Source organism: Apium graveolens, chromosome 10 (genome assembly GCF_009905375.1).
Source record: "Apium graveolens cultivar Ventura chromosome 10, ASM990537v1, whole genome shotgun sequence".
Taxonomy (NCBI): domain Eukaryota; kingdom Viridiplantae; phylum Streptophyta; class Magnoliopsida; order Apiales; family Apiaceae; genus Apium; species Apium graveolens.
Window position 1 is genome coordinate 224019858 of NC_133656.1, and position 27912 is coordinate 224047769.

Consider the following 27912-nt stretch of genomic DNA (forward strand, 5'->3'; position numbering starts at 1 on the left):
ACTTTTGGTCGCGTTTAACCCTCGTAACCGACCAACATAGTGGTCGGTTAAGTGCCTGGGCATTTTATTCAAATGTGGGGTCACTATGTACACGTGGAAACACGTGTGCACACGTGTTGCCACGTCACTTAGTCATAACCGACCGTTGGTGGTCAGTCATGTCTGTTTTTAAAAAGTTGACTGGAACTCATAACCGACCGTGGTCAAAGTGTGGACATCGGTCGGGTTTTATTTCAGAAGCTAATTTAAATGTCATAACTGACCGTCTTAAAACCGACCACTCTCTGAAGGAGACGGTCGATTTTATGAAGAAGATGGTCGGTTATGTCACCTGACGGTCGGTTTTCGGAGTTATGTAATGGTCAAAATTGGTCGGCTATGCCTATTGTCGGTCGATTTTAAGGTCTGATTTTAAAAAAAATACCAAGTTTTTATGCAGTCCATATATAAAACCAAATCAAACAACCAAACAACCAAACAATATTCACAACCAAATCTCCAATCCAATCAATAACCTATACTACTCAAAATCATTTCACCAAACTAGTAAATTTAATGATTAAACAATAGTAATTAAATCCAACGAAATCATTTACAAACTCCAATAACCGGAGGATCAAACCATATCATTACATAATAAGCAATCTTAAATAACCGACAAAGTATCAAACCATAACAACGTATTAAATTTACATCCCATAACCATCAAAGTAGAAAATTACAATAGTCTTTAAACCGATCAATGTAAACTAATCTGACAAATCAACATCGGACGATCCACCGCCATCACCGGCGCCATCACCGCCGCCATCATCAAAGTCCTCATCATCGGAGGCCTCATCCTCGGACGTGTAATCCTTATCGACTTCCATATCACGTCGATTGTTTTCTAGATACACAAGTTTAATTAAACTAGTTAAAAAGAAGAAACAAAATTTACATGTGAATGAAAACAAATAAATAAACAAGAAGGTCAACAATTATACCTCCGCAACACGAGCTTCCGTCTTTTGGACGATATCTTCAATCAAGGAGCCCACGATATGCACGATCTCGCCACCGATAAGGTTATTCCATTGCAACCTTTGTCTAGGATCGGAGGATGGATCCGAGGCCTCGAGAGCTGTACGTGCGAATGTAGCTATCTCCGCATCGGAAAGTTGGCGAGCAAACCGATTTGGATTAGCACGGATCTCCGTAAGCACATTCCTCACGATGGCAAGATATACATTGTCGGGGATGACTTCACGTTGTCTCGGAGCGGATGAGGATCAGCCGGCTTCATTCCATGTGGAATCTCAGTACCGGGTAGCAAGTGTAGGCAAGAGATCGGTGGCCCGAGAATTGGGGAACCCCACCACATAATTCTTTTTCGGCCTTGTACCTTTGGGGCCCTCCAAGGCTTCCATCCACCAATCCCACGGCTCATCCCGATCACCCGTTTGTGTAACCTCCACGGGCATGCGCTCGAGAATGGCGGCATATCGTTCCTACAAATTCATTTAAAACAATTAACGATGCATTTAAAATCAAATAAAAATGCATATAAAATCAAATATAAAAATGCATTTAAAATCACATAAATACATATAAAATCACATATTAATGATGCATTTAAAATCACATAAAAATGCATATAAAATCACATATAAAAATACATTTGAAATCACATAAATACATATAAAATCACATATTAACGATGTATTTAAAATCACATAAAAATGCATATAAAATCACATACAAATGCATTTAAAATCACATGAAAATACATATAAGTTCACTTATTAAAGATGCATTTAAAATCACATAAAATGGTCATAAAATCACATAAAAATGCATTTAAAATCACATGAAAATACATATAAATTCACTTATTAAAGATGCATTTAAAATCACATAAAATGGTCATAAAATCACATAAAAACGCATTTAAAATCACATGAAAATACATATAAATTCAAGTATTAAAGATGCATTTAAAATCACATAAAATAGTCATAAAATCACATAAAAATGCATTTAAAATCACATGAAAATACATATAAATTCACTTATTAGGGATGTATTTAAAATCACATAAAATGGTCATAAAATCACATAAAAATACATTTAAAATTACATGAAAATATATATATAAATTCACTTATTAAAGATGCATTTAAAATCACATAAATGGTCATAAAATCACATAAAATGCATTTACTGCAATACGCATGGCGGCCGATGTAGTGTAGACGGGATTTTCCATATCGGATCCAACTTTCCTATGACATTTATCCCACAGCTCGAGTTTGTCGGCTTTTTCTTGTTTTTGTTCATCATTACCTTTCAAAATATTAAACAAACTTATATTAAATATGTATGTGTGTGAGATTGATAAGTGGCATTTTATACCACTTAGAACGTCTTAAAATGGCTTAAATTGGTGTCTTGAAATCAAGTATTTTGTGTATTTGATGCGTTTTTCTAGTGTTTATGCATTTTAGGGTATTAGTTGCATTTCGGGGGAGGAATCATCAAGAATAAGCCTTGGCATGTGTTCACCATTGCGAGAGGAAAGGAACGGGCAGATTACGGCGAAGAAACGGAGCAAACTTGGATTTTTTCCAGTGGAGGCCTGCGCGCCCGCGCAGCTATGCTGAGCGGCCGCGCAGGGTCGGGAATTTTGCTGAATTATTTTAGACTTCTACTTCTGTTTGGTTTCCAACTTCTATGTAATCTGAGTTTTATGAGGCTATTATATAAGTAGATTTGAGACGTTTTCACAGGGAGGATTAAGAAGAAGAAGATTGTGTTTTACGCAAGAAGCGAAGGAGATAAGGAAGAAGACCGATTTAGCACACCGCAACGAAGAGGAAGCATATTTTCTTGTGATTCTTGTTTCGTTGTAACGTTGGATGCTAGTTTTCTTGCTTTGACTTATTTACTCTTGTGACGTACTCTGTTTTAATATAATTAGTTTAGTTATTATTTTCTTGTGTTTGTTTATCATGATTTCATATGAACCCATGATGGCGATAAGTTCTATTATGGGCTAATCGTGATCATGGGGTTGCAACGGATTTATTATGGAATTCTTTAGTTAATTGTTTAATACTTTAGTGTGTGATGATTGCTTGATATCTAGTATTGGTTGTGCGTATTCGTCTTATGTGCGTCGCGAACATATAAGATAGGGTGTTAATCTCTTATGAAGTGATGGTGGATCTTGAGATTTAGAACTTGCCATGCTAACATAGGTTCATGTACGTTGTGCATGATTAGTGGGTAACTCTAACCGTTTTATTTGCCCTATGTAATAAAAAAGGAATAACTTGTGCTTAAATCGTTGTGTTGTCAATTTCTGTAGACATATAGGAACTCAACATAATTGATGACTATTCGACTTCTATCTTAATTGTGGATGCTTGGTAGAATGGTATTAGTACAATGAAAGTTGGCTTTTATCAGTTTCGTGTTATTCGATTAATATCATCACTGTCACATGCTAAAGGTAATAACAATGGCTATAGAAGGAAGTAATAATGAAGTTGTGATCTCATGAGTGTTTTATTATTGATAAATTGAAGTGTTAGTTAAGTGGTTAATTAAGTAGTTAATTATAGTTAATATTTAATCAACAATTTTAAGTGTTATTATCTTAACATTGAGAAGTAATCATACATTGGTGAGTGAGTTTAATTAGACAATAATTTAGTCTGAGTCTCTGAGGGAACGAACTAGAAAATATTCTATATTACTTGCGAACGCGTATACTTGCGTGAATATTAGCGCGTGTTTTCGCCCTAACAAGTTTTTGGCGCCGCTGCCGGGGACTCGGTGTATTTGTTTAGTTTATGTACTTACCATCATTGGTCATTAGGACTCAGTGATTAGGACGTAGTAGTTACTTATTTTTTCTGGTTGTGTTTCAGGTACTTTAGCAAGCGTTTATGCAAACTCGTTCTCGTGCTCGCAAGAGGACTTTAGATACAGCTGAGGAGACAGACGAAGTTCTTGATATTCCGGAGAAGTTAGATTTTGAGGATTCGGATTCAGGAACTGAGCAGAAAGAACCAGTAAACATGGGAGATCGTATTGTTCAAGCTGATCCAGCTCTTATGGATTTTTCTCGGCCTAAAATTGATGACATTCAGTCAAGCATCCTTCATCCGGCTATTCAAGCTAACACCTTTGAAATCAAGCCGGGCACTATTCAGATGGTGCAGAATTCTGTTTCTTTTGGAGGAGCGGCAACTGAAGACCCCAACATGCACATAAGGAATTTTGTCGAGATATGCAGCACTTTTAAGTATAATGGCGTGACTGATGAGGCTATCAAGTTGAGGCTTTTCCCATTCTCACTAAGGGATAAGGCTAAAGACTGGTTACATTCTGAACCAGCTGGGTCCATCACTACGTGGCAAGATCTTGCGCAAAAGTTTCTGGTGAAGTTTTATCCGATGGCAAAGACTGCTGCTATGAGGAGTGCTCTTACTCAGTTTACGCAGCAACCTACAGAATCTAGGTGCGAGGCTCGGGAACGCTACAAGGAAATGTTGAGAAAATGTCCACATCATGGAATGCCGGATTGGATGGTGATCACTGGTTTTTATAATGGTTTGGGGGCCCAATCTCGGCCCATGCTCGATGCAGCAGCTGGAGGCGCCTTATGGGCTAAAAGCTATACTGAGGCGTATAATCTTATCGAGACGATGGCTGTAAATGAGCATCAAAACCCAACTCAGAGGATGACGTCAGGCAAGGTAGCAGGTATTCTGGAAGTTGATGCAGCCACCGCTATTGCAGCCCAGCTCCAAGCGCTATCAATGAAGGTTGATTCTCTGGCTACATATGGAGTTAATCAAATAGCTATGGTTTGTGAGCTTTGTGCAGGTTCTCATGCTACGGATCAGTGTTCTCTTGTAAACGAATCTGTTCAGTATGTGAATAATTATCAGCGACAACAGCAGCCTGTGCCAGCGACCTATCATCCTAACAACAGAAATCATCCAAATTTCAGCTGGGGGAAAAATCAGAATGCTATTCAGCCACCATATCAGCAAGGAGTGAGTAAACAGTTTAACCCACCTGGATTCCAGCAACCACAGCAGTATGCTACAAGGAAATCATATCCTCAACAGGGAAGTGCAGCTGCACCTACTAGTGCTGATTTTGAGGAACTTAAGTTGTTGTGCAAGAGTCAGGCGGTTTCTATCAAGACCTTGGAAAATCAAATTGGTCAATTAGCCAATGCAGTGCTCAATCTTCAACCTGGCACTCTTTCCAGTGACACGGAAGTACCAGGCAGGAAGGAAGCTAAAGAGCAAGTCAAGGCTATTACTTTAAGGTCTGGAAAAGTAGCTGATGCTGAAAAGGCAAAAGAAGTAGAAGCTGAAATTAGAGGTGAAGAATCTAAGCAAAAGGAGAAAGCGGCGGAACCAAGGAAGACTACTGTTGAACACACTCTGCCTGAGGCTAATACAGGGGAGAAACAGCTCTATCCTCCACCACCTTTTCCTAAGAGATTGCAGCAACAAAAGCTGGATAGACAGTTCGGGAAGTTTCTGGAGGTGTTCAAGAAACTTCACATCAATATACCTTTCGCTGAGGCTCTGGAACAAATGCCTAGTTATGCGAAGTTTATGAAGACTATTCTTTCAAGGAAGGTGAAACTGGATGACCTTGAAACCGTTGCTCTCACGGAAGAATGCAGCGCTGTTCTGCAACAAAAGTTACCACCAAAACTGAAAGATCCAGGAAACTTCACCATTCCTTGCACAATTGGCAATCTGACGTTTGACAAGTGCCTTTGTGATTTGGGAGCAAGCATTAATCTGATGCCGTTGTCGATCTTTAAAAAACTGGATCTTCCTGATCCAAAACCCACGTACATGTCACTACAATTGGCTGACCGTTCCATTACTTACCCAAGGGGCATAGTTGAGGATGTGCTCGTCAAAGTAGATAAGCTCTTCTTTCCAGCAGATTTTGTTATTCTGGATTTTGAGGAAGATAAGAAGATTCCCATAATCTTGGGGAGGCCTTTCTTGGCTACTGGCCGTACCTTGATAGATGTGCAAAAAGGTGAACTTACTATGCGGGTCCAAGATCAGGATGTGACCTTCAACGTATTCAAGGCAATGAAATTCCCTACAGAAGATGAGGGGTGCTTAAAAGTGGATGTGATTGATTCTGCGGTTACTTCGGAACTCGATCACATGCTAATGTCTGATGCATTGGAAAATGCCTTAGTGGGGGATTTTGACAGCGATGATGAAGATAGCAACGAGCAATTACAATATCTGAACGCTTCTCCCTGGAAGCGAAAGCTGGACATACCATTTGAATCTCTTGGTACTTCTGACCTCAAGAACGCTGAAGGGAAGCTCAAACCATCAATAGAGGAAGCACCTACCTTGGAGCTCAAGCCATTACCTGAACACTTAAGGTATGCTTTTTTAGGTGATTCATCTACGTTACCTGTTATTATTTTATCTGACCTTTCAGGTAGTGAGGAAGACAAGCTCTTAAGGATTTTGAGAGAATTCAAATCGGCTATAGGATGGACCATAGCAGACATCAAGGGCATAAGTCCTTCATATTGTATGCATAAAATTCTGCTAGAGGAAGGTAGTAAGCCAACTGTGGAACAGCAGCGAAGACTGAATCCCATCATGAAGGAGGTGGTGAAGAAAGAAATTCTGAAATGGCTAGATGCAGGCATCATTTATCCTATTTCTGACAGCTCGTGGGTGAGCCCCGTACAATGTGTACCTAAGAAGGGAGGTATCACTGTGGTCGCAAATGAAAAGAATGAGCTCATCCCTACTCGAACAGTTACAGGATGGAGAATATGCATGGATTATAGAAAATTGAACAAAGCCACAAGGAAGGATCACTTCCCTCTTTCATTTATTGATCAGATGCTTGACAGATTGGCGGGACATGAGTATTTTTGTCTTCTGGATGGTTATTCCGGGTATAATCAGATTTGTATTGCACCAGAGGATCAGGAAAAGACTACCTTCACTTGTCCATTTGGCACATTTACTTTTCGCAGAGTTTCGTTTGTGTTATGTGGCGCACCGGCCACCTTTCAGAGATGTATGATGGCTATATTCTCTGACATGATTGGAAAAAATGTCGAAGTGTTCATGGATGACTTCTCCGTCTTTGGACACTCATATGATGAATGTTTGAATAATCTGTGCGCCGTACTCAAAAGATGTGTGGAAACTAATTTGGTGCTTAATTGGGAGAAATGTCATTTTATGGTGCGTGAAGGCATTATCCTTGGGCATAAGGTCTCTAGCAAGGGTCTGGAGGTGGACAAGGCCAAGGTGGGAGTCATTGAAAATCTTCCCCCACCTAATTCTGTGAAAGGAATCCGTAGTTTTCTTGGTCATGCGGGTTTTTATCGGCGATTCATCAAGGACTTTTCAAAGATATCTAAGCCGTTGTGCAATTTGCTTGAGAAAGATGTGCCTTTCAAATTTGATGATGAATGTTTGGCAGCATTCGAGACTCTCAAGGAGAGTTTGATCACGGCACCAGTCATTACAGCACCAGATTGGACAGAACCATTTGAGATGATGTGTGATGCGAGTGATTATGCGGTAGGTGCATTTCAGGGACAGCGCAAGAAAAATATCTTCCATGTGGTCTACTATGCGAGTAAGACTTTAAATGGTGCCCAATTGAACTACACCACTACTGAGAAGGAGCTTTTGGCTATAGCCTTTGGCTTTGAGAAATTTCGATCTTATCTGCTTGGTACGAAAGTAACAGTATTCACTGATCATGCAGCTATTCGCTATCTGGTTTCTAAGAAGGATTCGAAGCCGAGACTCATTCGTTGGGTGCTTTTACTTCAGGAATTTGAGTTAGAGATCAAAGATAGAAAAGGTACTTAGAATCAAGTAGCTGACCATCTCTCTAGGTTGGAGAATCCCGATTCTACTTCACAAGATAGGACGTTAATCAATGAATCTTTTCCGGATGAGCAGTTGTTTGCAATTCAGGAGGAAGAACCATGGTTTACAGATATTGTAAACTATCTCGTCAGCAATATAATGCCTCTTAATTTGACATCCGCTCAAAAGAAGAAGTTTCTGCATGAGGTGAAGTGGTATATGTGGGATGAACCATATTTGTTTAGACAGGGAGCTGACCAGATCATCAGGAGATGTATCCCGTTCTGTGAGACGGAGGGGATATTACGAGACTGCCATTCCACGGTTTATGGGGGACACTATGGAGGTGAGAAGACGGCAGCTCGTATTCTGCAAGCAGGTTTTTTCTGGCCTACTTTGTTCAAGGATGCTCATCAGTTTGTTTTAAGGTGTGATCGTTGCCAAAGAGTGGGAAATTTGTCAAGGAAGGATGAAATGCCATTAAATGTGATGCTTGAAGTCGAGGTCTTTGATGTATGGGGAATCGATTTCATGGGGCCTTTTATCTCATCTTACAATAATCAGTACATCTTGCTGGCAGTCGATTATGTCTCAAAATGGGTCGAAGTTAAAGCTTTACCGACAAATGATGCAAAGGCAGTACTAAATTTTCTTCATAAGCAAATTTTCACAAGGTTTGGAACACCTCGGGTAATCATAAGTGATGAAGGATCACATTTTTGCAACCGTAAGTTCACTTCTATGATGCAGCGTTATAATGTGAATCATCGAGTAGCTACTGCCTATCATCCGCAAACAAATGGTCAAGCGGAAGTGTCTAACAGAGAGATAAAGCGCATTCTAGAGAAGGTTGTTTGTCCGTCAAGGAAGGATTGGTCTTTAAAGCTCGATGAAGCTGTTTGGGCTTACAGAACAGCATACAAAACTCCACTTGGGATGTCACCGTTCCAGTTGGTGTACGGTAAGGGATGTCATCTACCTGCGGAGCTTGAGCATAAGGCCTACTGGGCATTGAAGAAGTTGAACCTGGATTTAGATGCAGCTGGTAAGAAAAGAATGCTTCAGCTTAATGAACTGGATGAATTTCGACTTCAAGCGTACGAAAATAACAAAATGTATAAGGAAAAGGTGAAGAGGTGGCACGATAGGAAGCTACATCCAAAGTTATTTGTGCCAGGGCAACAAGTTCTCTTATTCAACTCTCGGCTCCGACTTTTTCCTGGGAAGTTGAAATCAAGGTGGTCTGGACCTTTTATTGTCAAAACTGTGTTTCCACATGGAGCGGTGGAAATTTTTGAGAATGATCCGGACCAAGCATTCAAGGTTAACGGTCAGCGGTTGAAGCACTACTATGGGGACATGGCAAACCGAGAAGTGGTTAGTGCCATTTTGTTGACTACTTGAGCAGGGTACGAAACGTCAAGCTAATGACGAAAAAGAAGCACTGCGTGGGAGGCAACCCATGAATTATTGTTACAGGAACCCTTAAAAGTTAATAACCTATCCAAAAACACAAAAAAATCAGAAAACAGGGGTTAAAAAAAAAAATTTCCAGTGACCCCCTGCGCGCCCGCGCAGCTAAGCTGAGCGGCCGCGCAGGGGTCGAGGACCAGAATTTTTTTTTTACAGTTCAGAAAAAAAAAACCAAACAAAAACAAACACAAAAACAGTTTTAGCCCATAAACCCACGATTTGTTCCCACTACCCCATCATTTTATCCCTTAATTCCCAAACCCTAATCTAATCCACACCCTATATATACATACACCTATCCTACATATCTCCCACAAAACTTCCTACACTTAAACCCTCTCACAAACATCAAATATCAGTTCTTACATGCTTTTATTCACGAATCAATGGCACCCAAGAGAGCACGCACTATTGACAGCAGCAGCACAGTTCCTACTGCTGATTCATCGAGGGGTACTACTGCAAGGCCTCGGTTAACTGACAGAGCCGCGGAGGAGGAGTACACTAGGCTGTTGGGTAAGCTGATTCTGAAGGAGAGGGGGTTTTTACCATCGGGGAGGGATGGTGAGTTGTTGCCCATGATTGCAGAGAAGGGGTGGATAGCTTTTTGTGAGTCACCCGAAGCAGTACCGATGAGCGTTGTTCGCGAGTTCTACGCGAATGCGAAGGCTGAAAAGAATGGGTTTTCTGTGGTCCGTGGGCTGACGGTTGATTATCATCCTGCGGCAATTCGCCGTGTGATTGGACAGCGAGAGAGGAAGCCCGAGGAGGAGAACTGGAATGAAAAGACTGCTGAGGATTTTGACTTGGATTTGATTTGTGCGACTCTCTGTCGACCGGGCACAGTTTGGACCCGCAGTACAGGCAATAATGAGTATCGTCACTTTCCGGTGATCTCCATGAACAGGTATGCCCGTGCATGGAATGCATTTATTTGTGCTAATATTTTGCCTTCTTCGCATGCACACGAGGTCACAGTTGAGAGAGCACAGCTGTTGTGGGGAATTCTGAATGAGGAGTACTATATGGACCTTGGTGAGTTTATCTACCAAGGAATTCTGAAGTTTTTGAGGGGAGCAAAGCATATGAACATCCCTTATGCATCTACGGTTACGAAGCTATGCCGAGCAGTGGGAGTGAACTGGCCGGCTCATGAGCAGTTGCAGTTGCCAGCCGCTCCGATTGATTCTGGCACTCTGAATGGGATGCAGGAGTGGACCGGTGGTGAGCCTGAGGAGCATGGGCTGGGTTATCGTCTTCCAGGAGGGCATCCAGCACGAGGTGCTACTATGGCTAGGCCAGGGCGTGATGAGGCTGGTTCTTCGAGAGCTCAGGAGGGTGCTGGGATGGTTGATGTCCAGTATAGGAGGCTTTCACGGCGGATGGATGCCATGTATGAGACACAGAGCAGGTTTGCTCAGGAACTCACCCTTGCGTTAGGGACTGCTTTTCGAGGCCTTGGAGCTGATATCCAGTGGCCAGTTTTGGCGAGGACTCTGCATACCCGCCGCCTGATACTCCACCCACTGAGGGTGATGATGATGATGACTCCGAGTAGGTATACCCTGTGTTCCTTTCTACTACTTTCACTGAGGACAGTGAAGATGTTTAGTTTCGGGGTGGTAGTTAAGGAATTTTGTGTGTGTGTCATTTAGTTGCATATTCATGATAGTTTAGTTCATATAGTTGCATAATTTATGCCATATAGTTTTTTTATGAATGTCATGTAGCTCATGCATTTACCATGATCCCTTTTGCAATGATTTATCGACTGAATTGTGATATTGATGTGAGTGTAGTGATAGCATTAAAGTGATATTAAGTTGTGTAGGTTGATATGCATGCTAGAAACAATTGTAAGACCACTAAGTCTTAGAGAATGCGAAAGGGCTAGATTGTGTTATGATTTGGTTGTTTTCAAGGTCAATCTACTTATTATGCTTAGAATTCGATTATAGGTTCTTAGTGATAAAGACATGAAAAAGAAAAATTTTGGAGAAAAAAATATGGAAGTTGTTGCTAGTTGTGGCTAGGCTAGTAGCCGGCTCGCGTATGTTGCGAGTAGTCTAGGGTTGAGCAAGATGGAGCGAAACGCACTTGCTCAGAAATTAAAAAAAAAAATAAATTTGGCATAATTGATCAAGAGTGGGCTCTTTGGTATTCGAGTTATTAAGTTCTTAGGGGACTTTGTGCCTAGCGACCTAAGGCTTTTAGAGTCTGGGATCCGCTAACCTAACGCTCGTTACATGGATATCATTGTATAAGTCTTTTGTGGACCTCACTCATTGCACGGTCAAATAAGCATTTGAGTTGTAAATAAAAAGCACGATTCCGTAGTAAGCTCCAGAGTTCTTGTAGTGTTGTATATCACTTTGTGCCTGGAATTTTTATTCTTTGTATAATCGTAGGATTGCCTTGAGGATAGTCTAGTCATAGTAATTGGTCTAGTTCCGAAGCATATCTGTTAAGCATTTGCACACACCACGTTTCTGGCTGTATGTCCGTTTGCATGAGTTTATTGATCTTTAGTTGTCTAACTGCATTCGTTGAGATGTGGCAATTTGGTTGATTAATTGTAGTAAGGGGGATCACTGCATTTTCATATAGGTTGTATTCATGCATATTTTTATTTGTTTTTGAGTCTGTGACGCTTGTGGGCAAGCATCGATTTAAGTTTGGGGGTGTGATAAGTGGCATTTTATACCACTTAGAACGTCTTAAAATGGCTTAAATTGGTGTCTTAAAATCAAGTATTTTGTGTATTTGATGCGTTTTTCTAGTGTTTATGCATTTCAGGGTATTAGTTGCATTTCGGGGGAGGAATCATCAAGAATAAGCCTTGGCATGCGTTCACCATTGCGAGAGGAAAGGAACGGGCAGATTACGGCGAAGAAACGGAGCAAACTTGGATTTTTTCTATGCTGAGCGGCCGCGCAGGGTCGGGAATTTTGCTGAATTATTTTAGACTTCTACTTCTGTTTGGCTTCCAACTTCTATGTAATCTGAGTTTTATGGGACTATTATATAAGTAGATTTGAGACGTTTTCACAGGGAGGATTAAGAAGAAGAAGATTGTGTTTTACACAAGAAGCGAAGGAGATAAGGAAGAAGACCGATTTAGCACACCGCAACGAAGAGGAAGCATATTTTCTTGTGATTCTTGTTTCGTTGTAACGTTGGATGCTAGTTTTCTTGCTTTGACTTATTTACTCTTGTGACGTACTCTGTTTTAATATAATTAGTTTAGTTATTATTTTCTTGTGTTTGTTTATCATGATTTCATATGAACCCATGATTGCGATAAGTTCTATTATGGGCTAATCGTGATCATGGGATTGCAACGGATATATTATGGAATTCTTTAGTTAATTGTTTAATACTTTAGTGTGTGATGATTGCTTGATATCTAGTATTGGTTGTGCGTATTCGTCTTATGTGCGTCGCGAACATATAAGATAGGATGTTAATCTCTTGTGAAGCGACGGTGGATCTTGAGATTTAGAACTTGCCATGCTAGCATAGGTTCATGTACATTGTGCATGATTAGTGGGTAACTCTAACAGTTTTATTTGCCCTATGTAATCAAAAAGGAATAACTTGTGCTTAAATCGTTGTGTTGTCAATTTCTGTAGACATATAGGAACTCAACATAATTGATGACTATTCGACTTCTATCTTAATTGTGGATGCTTGGTAGAATGGTATTAGTACAATGAAAGTTGGCTTTTATCAGTTTCGTGTTATTCGATTAATATCATCACTGTCACATGCTAAAGGTAATAACAATGGCTATAGAAGGAAGTAATAATGAAGTTGTGATCTCATGAGTGTTTTATTATTGATAAATTGAAGTGTTAGTTAAGTGGTTAATTAAGTAGTTAATTATAGTTAATATTTAATCAACAATTTTAAGTGTTATTATCTTAACATTGAGAAGTAATCATACATTGGTGAGTGAGTTTAATTAGACAATAATTTAGTCTGAGTCTCTGAGGGAACGGACTAGAAAATATTCTATATTACTTGCGAACGCGTATACTTGCGTGAATATTAGCGCGTGTTTTCGCTCTAACAAGTTTTTGGCGCCGCTGCCGGGGACTCGGCGTATTTGTTTAGTTTATGTACTTACCATCATTGGTCATTAGGACTCAGTGATTAGGATGTAGTAGTTACTTATTTTTTCTGGTTGTGTTTCAGGTACTTTAGCAAGCGTTTATGCAAACTCGTTCTCGTGCTCGCAAGAGGACTTTAGATACAGCTGAGGAGACAGACGAAGTTCTTGATATTCCGGAGAAGTTAGATTTTGAGGATTCGGATTCAGGAACTGAGCAGAAAGAACCAGTAAACATGGGAGATCGTATTGTTCAAGCTGATCCAGCTCTTATGGATTTTTCTCGGCCTAAAATTGATGACATTCAGTCAAGCATCCTTCATCCGGCTATTCAAGCTAACACCTTTGAAATCAAGTCGGGCACTATTCAGATGGTGCAGAATTCTGTTTCTTTTGGAGGAGCGGCAACTGAAGACCCCAACATGCACATAAGGAATTTTGTCGAGATCTGCAGCACTTTTAAGTATAATGGCGTGACTGATGAGGCTATCAAGTTGAGGCTTTTCCCATTCTCACTAAGGGATAAGGCTAAAGACTGGTTACATTCTGAACCAGCTGGGTCCATCACTACGTGGAAAGATCTTGCGCAAAATTTTCTGGTGAAGTTTTATCCGATGGCAAAGACTGCTGCTATGAGGAGTGCTCTTACTCAGTTTGCGCAGCAACCTACAGAATCTATGTGCGAGGCTTGGGAACGCTACAAGGAAATGTTGAGAAAATGTCCACATCATGGAATGTTCTTCTCCCAATACTCCAAAATATCCTACCAAAAAGAAACGGACCAATAAGGCGGCTTCAAAGACAACTTGCTCACGCCCTCCTCCCTTGCTTTTCGTTCCACCCTATTTTTAAGCTCGTTCAAAGTCCTTTTTATTGTCACTTTAATGTGATCTTCCACATTTTTTCGGGCCTTTGAACGACTTTTCCCCTTAAGATGCCTATAATATTGCTAAAATTGAAACAAGAAGAAAACAAAGATAAATGCATCATAAAATCAAGAAATAAATGACAATTACAAAAAAATTGAATTTTAATTTACTTGAAACTCCTCAGCTCTTGCATTCAACCAACCCGGGTGACGTTCTTCGATATCGGTATAAGTGTAACGCCCAAGAGGCCACTTCTCCCGAATCATAGCCAAAAGCGTTTTCTTAGCCGTATCATCTTCAATACTATATTTAAACAAAAGAAAACAATAAACATTAAAAATTCACATAAAAATATTGAACAATGAACCAAAAATATAAACATATAGGAATAATGCAATTTAAAAACTTTTTAACTTACTGTCCATCGGAGATATCAATGCGATATGGCTTCAATGGCGGTTTCTCTCCATATATGCCACTCGAATGTGATCGAGGTCGCCTTCCTCGCCATTCTCGCTCCTCCGCATTTGTCATGTGCTGAGTCGGATCATTCAGGTCCGAATCCGAATTCGTCGACTTATCCCGCAAATGCACGCTAGCTTTGCCCTTACCCTTGGCCTTGGCCTTGCCCTTGCCCTTTGTAGTACTAGTGGCTTTGGCCTTGCCCTTGGCCTTCTTCCCCTTATCCTTCTCAACCTCCTTCCCCTTCCCTTTCCTTGCCATTGCCAAAACAACGAGGCTAATCATCATCAACGTCAACAACCAAGCAAAAATATCCTAAAATAAACAATAAAAATATATTAGCCAATATGTATTTAAAATCACATTACATCAAAATGTATTTAAAATAACATACAAAATCACATATTAACTTATACATTTAAAATCACATAAAAAATGCATATAAAATCACATATATCACATAAAAATGCATATTAAATCACATTACATATGATTAACTTCGAATCACAAAAATGCATATTAAACGTATCCATTTCGAGTACAGCATGTGTTAACATCAAATTAAAGTTACAAACTAACATATATAGGCATATAAATGCATATATATACATCAAATTAAAGTTACAAACTAACATATAAGTGCAATTATCCATTTCGAGTACTTTTATGTGTTAATGAGAGCGAACCCCTAAAAATTAACCCTAAAAATACATTTATACTTCTAAGAAGAGTAAATAAACCGACGAAACACCCAAAAATTATGACTTTAACCTATATTTAACAAATTGACATAACCGACGAATGTTTTACATGCAAAACTTTACATAAAAACTGAAAAATCAATGAAATTTGATATGAAGTGAAACACATCAATTTAAGTGAAAATAATACTTTAACAAACACAAAAAATATATAATTAACTTCGAATCATATATATAAACACAAAAAATACATACACATACACACATATATGCAATCGAGTAAAAAAGAGCTTAATCGTAAGAAAATCTTACATCGAGAGTGAAACCGGAGGCAATGAGAGATGATTTGGGGCTCCTTCGTGAATTAAATGCCATTGAATCGAAGCCTTATAGTAAATTAAGTCGGTTTTGAGTGTAATAGAGAGATAGAGAGAATAGAGAGATAGAGAAAGAAAAGAAAAAAGTGAACCGTTTTTTATTTATAACAGACTTAAAACCGACCGCCTGGTCGGTCGGTTTTATCCTTGAACCCTGTGCAGCATGCAAAACGATGTCGTTTTGCTAAAGGCGAGGTTTTTAATTTTTCACCAAAAAAACCCGCATTTTTTAGGTGGTCGGTTATGACCCAAAGTGGTCGGTTTTGTACAGTTTAATTTTTTAATTATATTTTAATTTTGGGGTTTAGGGTTTAGGGGTTAAAACCCCTAAATTTAAAAAAATCTTATAAAAACATGATTATTATTATTTAAATAGCCTAATTTTTGGTACATTTGCTCGTTTATACCGTGTTAGTCCATCCATACGGTTCGATCGTGTTTATTTCATAATTTTTATTTTTTATTATTATTTCACCTTTTTAATGATAATTGCTAATTTTCTTATAAAAACGTATTTGTAATCGTTCAGATGTGCTAATTTTTTGTGCATTAAAATATTTTGACATGAAATTAACATCCGTACGGTTCGATCAATAAAAATAAATTTTAAAATTATACTTATAATATCGAATGGTAAGTTCAACTTATTCTGTCTACAGAATGCCGACATACTTACTGAAATAATTATATTCCATATGATTTTGATTATAATATATTTTAAATAACCTAATTTTTGGTACATTTGTTCATTTTCACCGCGTCAGTCCATCCATACGGTTCGATCATATGTATTTTATATTTTTCATTTTTTTTAATTTTTAATTAAATTTGCTAATTTACTTATAAAAATATAATGGTACTCGTTAAAATGTGCTAATTTTTTGTGCATAAGCATATTTTGACATGAATTTAACATCTGTACGGTTCGATCGTTAAAAATACCTTTTAAAATTATACTTTTCACATTTAATTCATTTTTTTTTAATTTTTAATTAAATTTGTTAATTTACTTATAAAAACGTAATGGTACTCGTTCAAAAGTGCTAATTTTTTGTGCATAAGCATATTTTGACATGAAGTTAACATCCGTACAGTTCGATCGTTGAAAATAAGTATTAAAAATGTACTTTGACCAAGACTGCTAAAACCGACCGAGGTCAAATGTGCAAAGTGGTCGGTTTTATTTCAGAAGCCAATTTAATTCTTATAACCGACCACCTTAAAACCGACCACCCCTTTAACGAGACGGTCGGTTTTATCAAGAAGGTGGTCGGTTTTAGGCAAGGAGACGGTCGGTTTTCTGGGAAATATTATGGTCAAATATTATGATTTTTTGGCCTTAACCGGACGTAAACGCATAAAAATTTAGCATTAAAACCAAAAATTCATAAACCCATTAAAAATTTACTATAACTTATAAATAAAGTATCCTAATAATTACAAAATTTACTAAAAATCATCTATAAATACAAATGATGTTATTCAAAATCGTCAAAACCATCATAATCTTCGTCATCATCATCATTCTCATTGTCACCTTCACTTATTTCTTCTTCTCCTTCATTTTCATCTTCGTTATCCTTATCTTCTACATCATCTTCTTCGTCTTCTTCTTCTTCTTCACGCCGAATAAACGGTATTTTTCCATATTGTGCAAAATCGACAAAGAGCGAAAACGAGGTCGATGCATTAGATCTATCTTCCTGAAAAGCGTCCTCTATATCATTTTGTGCAATGATATATTCATCAATTGGGAAACTTTTAGATTTGACCACAGTATATATTTTCACTTTTGGATCCAATACACTAGGAGCATAATATAGTTGTGAGGCTTGACTAGCTAAAATAAAAATCTCATTTGACTTCAATCTTGAAGTCATATCAATTGTAATCACACGATTCTTATCAATCCTCACACCATTACCAACACTATCAAACCATATACATTTGAACAAATATACATGATTGCATCCTTGATAAATAAGTCTAATAATTTCTTGTAGTTGACCATAATAATCAAGATTATTTCCATGCAAATTTCCTTTAACAACAATACCAGAACCGGATGCAGATTTTGTTGAAAATTTATATTCATTAACTTGACAAGTCTCAAAAGTCATAACTTTTAATACCGGCACTTCAAGTAAGTCCCTAAAACGAGGTCCTTCCACCTCATCTTAATCAACCTAAAAACAATTCAAAGCGATGAGACATTGTAATTATAAGAATTAAAAAAAAAAACAAATCACGCAAATTAAAAATAGATAAATACCTTTTGTTTAAACCAAGTTTTAAATCGACTTTTGACAATATGATCTGAATCTTGAGGTGTTGTTTCCGGGCGTTGTCGCATAACACGATCTTGGTACTTCCTAATATATAAACAAAAATTAACAAAAATCATGCATGTGCCATTAACAAAAATTATTACGCATATTTTTTAAAGTAAGATTTTGGTACCTTATATAAGGTTGAACTTCAGGAGAGTTTAAAAGAACATATTCTTCCGCTAACTCTCGTTCATCATCACTCATGTATCGAGTTCCTTCCTTTCCAAGAGATTGAATTGGATATTTGAACAATTCTAAATTCTCGAAATTTTGTACATCAAACAAAACCTCGTTACGACGTACCTTATTATGGATCATGTCGGAGGCAAAATAAAAGGGACAAATATTAAGAATCTCCTCCTCCCTATATCGTTCGTTAATTGACCCCTCAACCCTTGCTTTATTACCGACTTTTTATTTTAATTTGCCCAACAAACGCTCAATCGGATACATCCAATGCCAATAAGCAGGTCCAGCAAGTTTAATTTCTTCGGCTAAATGTATAACCAAGTGTTCCATCGAATCAAACCAACTTTGAGGAAAAATCGTTTCCAACAAACACAACGCTTTGATAACCGATTTTTCTATTATTTCCAAGTCAGTTTTTGTAACCACGGATGAACATAAATTTTGGAAAAAGTTAGAAATTGCCGTGATTGCATCAGCAATAGGCGCCAGTAGAAGTTCACGAATTGCGAGAGGCAATAATTTTTGAAGAAAAATGTGACAATCATGCGATTTGAATCCATAAAATGTACACTCCTCAACATTGCAACAACGTGATATATTTGAGGAATAACCATCCGGAAGTTTTAGTGAACTAATCCATTCACACAAAAGTTTATGTTGTTTTCTAGTAAGGGAATAAGGTGCTTTAGGTGACTTTCCTTTCTCATCGATCCACAAATGTGGTAACACCCCAAAATGCTTGCAATCTGCTCTTGTTTTTTTATGATCTTTTGACTTTGTAGCATTGACAATAGTAAAAAAATGTTTTCAAAAATATTTTTTCCGTAAGCATGATGTCAATAGAATATCGTAAGCTATGTGATGACCAATAAGGGAGTTCATAAAAGATTGGGACATGAGTCCAATGATGCTCTTCCCCGTATACGACACTCCTTGCCTTCGAATTAGTCTTTCCGGTTGGTGGAAAAACTAAACCATCAAGCAATTCCTTAACACCCTCACCGGACAAACGACCACGAAATAATCTTATTTCTTCGTTATCAAACAAATTACTTTTTTGACGGAGTGGATCATTTGATTCAAGGAATATTCGGTTCGTGCCATATAAACTATATTTTCCATAATATTTTAATTGAAACCCTTGCACGCTTCCAAGATACACTTGACATCCCATCTTTCCTTTGCCCGACCACCCACTTATCATACTCATAGCGGGATAGTCACTAATTGTCCACATAATAGTCGCTCTCATTGTAAAATTTTGTTTCAAAGATTGGTCGTATGTCTTCACCCCGGTATTTCACAATATCTTTAATTCATCGATGAGAGGCCTTAGACAAACGTTAATATCTTTTCCAATACTATTTGGACCCGGAACTATATCGGTCATGAATATATAAGGCTTTTTCATACACACCGATGGTGGAAGATTGTAGACAACTACCACCACGGGCCACACACTATATGTTTTTTTCCCAAGAGGCCCAAAAGGGTTGAAACCATCGGTCGCAAGACCGAGCCTTATGTTACGAATCTCATGAGCAAATGAAGGATACCGACGGTCAAAATTTTTTCACTCTTCTCCATCAGCGGGATGATTTATTTCTCCATCTTTCACATCTCTATTTTTGTACCATCTCATGTGATCGGATGTATGTGCCGACATATATAAGCGTCGTAATCGAGGGATCAAAGTAAAGTATCTTAAGATTTGTTTGCTATTTTGTTACCATCTTTCCTAGAAACATCCCAATAACGATCTTCACCACATATATCACACACAACTTTATCCTTGTCATCTCCATAAAATAACATACAATCATTTTCACATAAATCAATTTTTTCATATTCAACCCTCAAATTCTTCATAATTTTTTCATTGCATAATAACTTTCGGGTAATGTATGTTTTTTTGGTAACACATCCGTAAGAAGTTCAAGCAAACTATCAAAAACTTTATTACAACAATACGAGTTATATTTGAATTCTAATAATTTGGTGGTAAAGCTTAATCTTGTGTACTTTGTATTGCGGGATAAATAGGTGCTCCATTTTCAACAATAACCTCATACAATTTTTTAGCACTATCATTTGGAGCTTCTTCTACATTCATAGTTCCCGTATCCGTAACATCGCATTCAAATATACCGGTTCTTCTACTATCGAAGGTTCCCGAACACAATAACGGTGATGTGATGTTCGACTACGTTTTCTTCCTATTTTTTCACCGTGCGACGTCCACACGGTATAACCATCAAACATCTCTTTAACGAGCAAATGAAATCTAACATCATCAATCTTTAACCAATTCCAATTTTTACAATGTTTACACGGACACTTCAATGTAACATCTTCCATTCCATTTTCGCTAGCAAATTTTAAAACAATTTCTACACCAATTCTATATTCCGGGGTCAATGAAATTTTATCGCTTCGCAATTAATTACCAATCCAACTTCGATCAATGGTTTCCATCTACAATAATAATTTTTAAAATTAAAAAAACACATATTCTCACAACAAACATTATATAAAAAAATAAAAACATTAAATACATACAACAACATTTAATACATAACCAACATAAACATACACACACACACACACACATTAATTACAAAATATGGAAATAACTTATAATTTTCTAAAACTCCTCCACTTCAATCCTCAATCACTTGTGTCTTTTTAATTTTTTTCCCAAAATCAAGAAATGAGGGATATAACAAAAAAATTAAAAAATAGGTTAAAACCGACCGTCAGCGGTCGGTTTTAGGCAGAAGAATAAAACGACACCGTTTTCTCTATAACAGGTACTTTTTTTGTACTTTAAATTAATTTTTTATTATTCTACAAAACCGACCACCAGATATGGTCGGTTTTAACCTGCAGAATTTGTGGATATAACTGACCACATGTAGGTGGTTGGTTTTAAAAGTGACACATCAGCAAAACGATGTCGTTTTTTTCAGTAAAACCGACCACCAGTGGATGGTCGGTTTTATGTGTGTCATGTCATCGATACGGTGTCGTTTAGTTGGCATATAACCGACCACTGACGTCGGTCGGTTATGTCCGGTCGGTTTTACCAATAAATTGCAATTATAATAAAATTTCAACAAATATATTATTTACTAAAGGACCATATAGAATTTTAGGAGGAACGTAAATTTAGAGGTGAATTAAAAATAGGGTGAAACCAAGTTGGCTACTGATATTTCATTTCAAAGGGATTTCACATACTGATAAGATTATTTAATTTAGGGCTCATTTGGTAAATCTGAATTATTTATATCTAAATTATTAATATTTCTGAATGATATGAATGAATCAAAAATCTGAATATCAAATGATTAAGGCTCTGTTTGAGACTACTGTTAAAAATTGTTGTGCTGTTGAGAAAAGTGTTGTTGTAAAAATCAAATGACTGTTTGGTAATTTTTTTGATATATTTATGTTTTGATGCAAAAAATTAAAAATAATAGTGCTTTTGGTAAGGTTTGATGGTGAAATCAGTATCTGCTTCCCGCAAAAGCCGAAAAGCAGTTTTTTTCTAAAAGTATGGGGGACTTACTTTCTCTAACAACAACTTTTAGGCCAAAAACACTTTTCCGAAAAGCAGCTTTTGAATTTCACTAAATAGTTTTTTAACTGCTTTTCAGCGAAAAGTTGTTGTTGCTGTCAGCAACAGCAATACCAAACACACCTTAAGATCATTTGGTATAGATTTTTTTATGATTTCTGAATGATTAAATTTTGTGATTAATTAAGTCTAAAAAGTTACAAGATTTTAAAATCGATATAATATTGAATGTTAGATGTACTAAATATTTAAAAAAAATTAGGGGTAATTTGACAAATATGAATACTAATTTCTGAATGATTAAAATTTCTGAATGATTGAGATATCTGAATAATTAATGAATAATACTGTTTGGCATAAAATATATGAATTTGTTAGATGCCATTTATTTTTTTAATTTAATAAAAAATAATAGTATTTTGTATATTTAATTTTCATAACGACATCAATGATAAACTAATATGATATTAAAAAATAATTTAAATGATTTATTCAATCCATAATATAATATTATGAGTATGTAACATTTTGTAATTAAATTAGTTGTCATTCATATAATAATTGATTTTAATAGTTTATTTTATGCTTTTTTAAATATTAAAATAAAAATTACAATAAGAAATGTACTTATGAAGAAATTAATGTTGTATATAATGCCTTACATAATTGTTTTTTATTATAAAGTAAGTATACTAGTGTTTACTTAGATCTTATGCTTCATGAATGATTCCGTAAAAGTTTTTGGCAGGAATCGCTCAGGAGGTTTTGAATCATTTAGGCTCTAAAAGTTTGTGACCAAACAATCTGAATGTATGAGCAATTCATATTTATATTTTATTCAACTTCATTAAGTTATAAACAAATGGCCCCTTAATCTAATTCATTTATTTAAGTTTTTTTTAATAAACATAATTTTTTTTACATGACTCTCATAGATATATTATTTATACAACTCATTAGAATTTAAAATAAAAAATTACATTTTATAAGAAGACTTAAAAAATTTATGTTGGGGAGAGTATGGTGAGTATAGGTAGGGAGAGAGTAGGCCGGTTCAGCTTGGTTCCAGAATAAAATCGGAACCACAATCATATATTTTCGAATTTTAATATCAAAAATCGCAACCGTCGGTTCAGATTCGGTTTAAAAATTTACGGTTCGATTATTATCGGCTCGATTTCGGTTAAAAAACTGGCAAATATAAAATAAAAAGTAATATAAAAATGTGACAATTGAAACATAGTAATCTTCCGTAAAATCAACTGAAATTAGCCAAAAAAATCAACTTGTAATTATACTTATTGTTTGGTAAACTGCGACTTAGTACAAAAACAATCATATCTACTAGTTAATTGGTGCAAAGAAACTAGTGCAAATTAGAATAATGAAATAGTGCCCTAAAACCAATAAAATATATGCTTACATCTCTTCTTGGAAAAAGACATAAGCTGCATGAAGATCGCAGAGCTTCGTTCTATCAGAAAACTAGTATAATTTTTGTTTTTTATGTTATTATAATTTTAATATATAGAATATGGTAGATAATTTCTTTTATATTGTATCTGTGATACCAATGGCGTAAATTATACGGTATGATGGTGATGGATAAATTAATTTTCGTCGAAATCGATAAATCTGTAGAATGGTTCCGCCATTTTTTTAAGTCATAGTAAAAGTAACACCATAATGTCACTTAATGTCAAATATAAAATTTTAAAAATTTATAAATCATATATAAATTATATATATAAAATGTTATATTTATTTTGTTTGTTAATATTAGTAACCAGTTTGATTCGATTTTTATCGGTTTGGTTGAAAGGTATAACTAGAACCACACCATTTAAATCGGTTCGGTTTTTCGATTTTGATTTCAGATCGGGTTATCCGATTTTTTTCAATTTTGGTTCTGTTTCAGTTTCAGTTTTAATTCAGTTTTATACTCAGCCGTAACGGTGAGGGATCTAAAGGGAGGTCAAGAAACTTATTTTAATCAATTTAAATTTCATTTGTATACCTAAACATAAAGGTGGTTTGGATATAAAGTGTTTTACGGTCATTTAGCAAAAAAAAAGTGTTTTACGGTCAAGAAATTAAGTTTGTTTTTGCTAAAGTTGTGATGAAAATGGGTTTAGGTTGTTCAATATTTCTAGATGGAAAATATTTAGCATACAAACCTTTAAATAAATTTGGTTGGATGATCTCCAATGTAGATGGATGAGACCTTTGAGGGGCGTTTCTGGACATTTCTGGAGAGTGAGCATCTGGTTATTTGGAGACCGACATTCTTTATGCTATAAAGGATGTAGACTAATCTCAGAATGACTTAAAGTATCACTCTAGAATTTATAAGTTTAAAACTGTGAAAACAAAGGTGCGTAAAAGTTATATTATTATTAGCAGAAAGTACAAACTATATATCTGAATTAAATATGAAAGTGCTAGGAAATAGGACTACTCTCACTGAAACTCCTACTGTAAAACAAAGACTACGAATTATTCTCTGGTGGCTCTTACAAACACTCCACATTCAACAAGACCAGGTCCAAGAATCTGATCACACGACTTGTGGAATAAAAACAAAATGTAATAAAATAAATAACCAAAATACTCAAAGAAACAAGTTTAGAATAAATCCCAACAAACTCTCCCTTAGTCTAAACTTGTTTCTGAACTTCTTTAACTCCCAGAAGCTGCCGCATTCTCTCAAATTTTACTGTATTTAGAGCTTTTGTCAGAATGTCTGCTCTTTGCTTATAAGTCCTTACGTGCTGGACGATGACCTCTCCCTTCTCGACGCATTCTCGAATAAAATGAATCGATCGAATTTCTATATGCTTGCTATGATCATGGAACACAGGAATTTTTTGCCAAGTCAATCACTGATTTGTTGTCAATATAGAGTAGCACTGGACCAATTTCCTTACCCGTTACTAAAGATAGAAGTTTTTGCAGCCATATTGACTGACACGCAGCCACCGTGGCTCATATATTCTGCCTCACAGGAGGAAAAAGCGACGCATCTCTGCTTTTGTGTGACCCAAGTAATAAGACTTTCGTTTAAATAGAATACCATAGCACCAATACACTTTCTGTCCTCTACATGCCCAGCCAAATCACTATCAGAAATTCCAGTTAAAATATTGTTTCCACCGTTCTTTGTATACATTAAACCGAAACCTAATGTCCCTTTTACATAACGAAGTATGCGCTTTGCTGCGTTTTGATGTACCAGTGTAGGCTTCTCCATAAATCTACTCACAATTCCTACCGAGTAGGCTATGTCAGGCCTAGTATGCAGGAGATAGGGAAGACCTCCTATCAAGCTCTTATATTAGGATCAACAACAGTACCCCCCTCATCCTTACTTATGTGATCATTAGGATCCATTTGATATTTCGTAGAGTTACAATTATCCATACCAGCCTTCTCCATTATCTTTTTATCATAGCCTGTATGCCTTAGCTCAATATACCCATTTTCCTGGTTCACTTCGATGCCCAAGTAGCAGGATAGTTTTCCCAAGTCTGTCATGTCGAATTTGCTGCTCATCTGCTCCTTGATACTCGTTATCACAGCTGAGTTCGAGCCAGTTATCAGAATGTCGCCTACATAAATTGAAATGACTAGGACTTCTTCTCTCACCTTTTTAACATAGACCGCATGCTCATACGGGCAACTTGAAAAACCAATCTCAACAAGACACTGATTTAATTTTGCATACCAGGCACGTGGCGCTTGTCGTAACCCGTACAAAGCTTTCAGGAGTCTATAAACCAAGTACTCGTTTCCTCGCTTAACAAAACATTCTGGTTGGATGACATAAATTTCCTCTTGGACTTCACCATTCAAGAAAGTTGTTCTTACATCGAGATGATGCACCTCCCAACTATTTTTTGTAGCAAGAGCAAGAAGTAATCGTACAGTTTTAATTCGAGTAACGGGGCGAAAATTTCCTCGAAATCGATTCCCTGCTTTTATACATACCCTTTGGCGACAATCCTTGCTTTGTGTTTCAAAATTTCCCCATTTGCATCCCTCTTTAACTTATAAACCCATTTCAAATCTATGGTTTTTCTTCCCGGTGGCAGCTCCATTAATTTCCATGTATTGTTCTTCTCAACCAATTTTATCTCCTGGTTCATGGCCTTCCTCCAGTTAACATCTTTCGCTGCCTGACTATAATTGGTAGGTTCGTCTACACCCATCAGAAATAGCTCCTCGTCCTCCAGCTCTATTATTTTAGTATTTGCATAAATATCTAAGAGTGTCCTTATTTTTCAAGACTCACTGTCAGTTTCAGATTCCGAACTTGCTGGTGCACTATTAGAACTATCACTGGAGTCTGTGACTTCATAATCTTCATCAGTCCTTTGTGATGTATATGCTTCACTTTCAATTAACCTGCTACTCACTTCTAATGGACCACTATTAGCTACCGTGAATGTACCAACTTGAGTTTTCACAGCCTGTGCATCCTGGTGCCAATCCCACGCTTTTCTTTCCTCAAAAAATACATCCCTGCCCATACACACTTTCCTCGCTTTGGGATCATATAGCCTTAACGCTTTTGTTCCAGGCTCCTTGCCGAGATAGACAATAACTTTGCTTCAATCATCTAGCTTTTTTACATTTGTTCCTGGCACTTTCATATAGGTTGTGCATCCAAACACTTTTATGTGTTCGACATGGGGCTTTTCACCACACCACGCTTCATAAGGCGTAATTCTAGTAATAGCCCGGGTGGGAAGCCTGTTCAGTATATATATAGAATGCTTAAGATCCTCTCCCCAGAAATTTTTTGGCATGTTCATATATTTCAAGAAGCTGCTGACCATCTCGATCATAGTTCGATTACGATGCTCAAGAACTCCATTCTGTTGAGGCGAATATGGAGTAGTAAAATGGCGAACTATGCCAGCTTCTTCGTAGTATGATAAAAAATCTTTGGACATAAACTCTCCACCCCTGTCCGTTCTGAATGTTTAGATTTTCTTTCTTGGGTCTCTACCAAAGCTCGGAAGTTTTTAAATGCTCCAAAGGCCTCGCCTTTGCACCTCAATAAGTAATCCCACATTATACGACTCCAATCATCAACCAAAAGAATACGTACCTATTCCCACCTGGTGTGCTCGGTGCAATCGGACCACAAATATCTCCATGGACTAGTTCTAATGTTGCTTTTGAACAAAATGTGGATTGGGAAGGAAAAGGTTTCCTAGCTTGTTTTGAGACCAAACACCCGGTACATAACTCCTTAGGTTCATCAATTTTAGGTAGTCTGTGTGCCATCCTCAGTGTCAACATCTGTTTCAAGGCTTTAAAATTCACATGACCAAACCTAGAATACCACATGCAACTTTTTCCATCGGTCTTTGACAACAAGCTCTTCGCATCATTATTTTGCAAAATAATTTTGTAAAGTCTGTTGGCAGATCACTTCACTTTAATGACTAGCTCTCCTTTTGGATCTCGTACCCACAGAAAATCTCCTTAAGAATAATATTATTCCTTTCCTCTCACAATTGACCGAGACTAATAATGTTGGTGCATAACAAAGGAATATAATATACCTCTTTAAGGAGTCATTCCTCTCCGTTCTTACACTTGATAGCTATTGAGCCTCTCCCTTCAATGAGTACAACCGACCCATCACTAAATTTCACACGCCCAATCACGTTCTCATCCAAGACACTGAATTTTGACCGTTGACCTGTCATATGATTGCTTGCGCCGTTGTCTAGGTACCATAGGGTTGACACTATTTCTTCTTTTATTTCTTTTAACTTCGGCACCACATTTTCCTCGTTGATCAACATCACAGCCTTCCCATCATCGGTTACCTCCGTCAAAAGTAGGGCTGGTTCATCTTCCGAAATCTGAGCTATGTTAACCTCTTTCCTGGTTTTTTTCTCATGTCTTGGC

At 37.0% G+C, this 27912-nt stretch overlaps 1 non-coding gene across 1 annotated transcript; it reads right to left on the reverse strand.

The window, feature by feature from the left end:
* Positions 1–14108: 14108 nt before the first annotated feature.
* Positions 14109–14215, reverse strand: LOC141694189 (small nucleolar RNA R71). Its single transcript, XR_012563515.1, has one exon. It is a non-coding gene; the product is annotated as a small nucleolar RNA R71 (small nucleolar RNA).
* Positions 14216–27912: the final 13697 nt, after the last annotated feature.